Source organism: Marmota marmota, unplaced genomic scaffold, assembly GCF_001458135.2.
Source record: "Marmota marmota marmota unplaced genomic scaffold, marMar, whole genome shotgun sequence".
NCBI classification, from domain to species: Eukaryota; Metazoa; Chordata; class Mammalia; order Rodentia; family Sciuridae; genus Marmota; species Marmota marmota.
This window is the reverse complement of record NW_026000174.1, coordinates 31,403,200-31,404,931: the sequence shown is the minus strand read 5'-3', so window position 1 is coordinate 31,404,931 and position 1,732 is coordinate 31,403,200.

The window sequence follows — 1,732 nt, the reverse complement described above, 5'->3', positions numbered from 1 at the left end:
AATTCTCTTTATCATTAACAGCTCTGATCCTTATTGGTATTTTCCTTCTACTGGTTTTGGAATTGTTTTGTTCTAAAAACTTGATTTGTATCATTACTTTCTTTATTTGAGATCTTTATGATATTTTCATATAGACACTCATAGTATCAGCTTTCCTGTTACAACTGCCTTTGCAGTATCTCATAGGTTCTTTTATGTTATATTTCTGTTCGTGTTTGATTCTAAGAATCAAACGTACCCCCTGATTTATTTGACAACCCACTTATCATTCATAATGTATTTGATGTCCATGTGTTTTTTAGATTTTTTATAGTTTTTCTTTTTGTTGATTTCTTAATTAATTTTACTATGATCCAATAAAATGCAAGGAATTATTCCAACGTTTTCACATTTGCTAAAACCTACTTTGTGGTCTAAAATATAATCTCTGTTTTAGAAATTTCCATGAGGAATTATAAAGAAAGTGTATTCAGATATTATTGAATGAAATATTCTGTAGCTGTCTGTTAAGTCTATTTGATTATAATTTTCTAACTCTGCAGTATCTTCATTGATTTTATGTCTTATGATATATGTATCAGTGAGAGAGGTGTATTAAAATCGTACATTGTTATTCTATTGAACCCTATTTGGGTCTTTATGTCAAGTAGTGTTTGTTTTATAAAATTAAGTACAGCTATTTTAGGAGCATACATATTTAAAATTGTTATATCTTCTTTTTTGATTGTTCCTTTTACCCATATTTAGTGACCATATTCTTTGTCTCTTCTAATTAAATTGGCTTAAAGTCTGCTCCTTGTAATTTTCTGGAATTCTATTTGCATGGAATACCATTTTTGATCCTTTCACATTCAGTGAAAGTCTTTGAAAATGAGGTATTTTTCTTGCAGGTTACTTACAGTTGCGTCTTGTTTATTAGCCCAATCTGCCAGTCCTTGTCTTTCAGCTGGAGATCTAAGACCATGTAGTGTCAATGATATCATAGAAATGTATGCATTTCTAATTGCCATTTTGTTTTATTTCTGCTGTTTGATCCTAATTCTCTTCAGCTTATCTACTCTTCTAATGAAATTTATTCTTTCTTGTATTTTCTTCATTCCTTTTAACTTTTCTGTACTGTTGTTTTCATCCTGCTTTCTGTTTTCTTAACTTTCTGCATCTGTGGTTTGTTTTCTCATAATAATTTGGGGAAATTTTAAGCAGAATTACATTAAATATCTCTTCTCTTCTTTTTTATTTTTCTGTTCTCTTCTGGTATTCCAATTATGTAGAAGTTACACCTTTTTGTGCTGTCCCACAGACTATGAGCATTCAATTTGCATAGATTTTTTCCTCGTTACATTTCAACTTGGGAAGTTTCTATTATATTATTTCAATGAGCTTATAGTTTCAGTTCTTTATATTTAGTTTTTTCTAGCCTGTGTTCAGTCTATTGATGAGCATTCTTCAATGTCACTTTCATGTCTGTTAGCATTTTCTCTCACTTAATGTATCTACCTTTCTTCATTTTCTGTCCATCTTCTATTGAATATTGTCCTAATTTTTCAAGAATCATTAGCATTTTAGTTATATTTTAAATTCCCAAACTTATTTTTCAAATTATCTACCATATCCTAATTTGTTCTCATTTCATGTGATTTGTCAGTTGATCCTATTTTTAATACATGTTAATTCAAAAAATATGTTTACTACTCAAATCTGAAATAAAACTAGTAAAAAAAACCTTATAAAA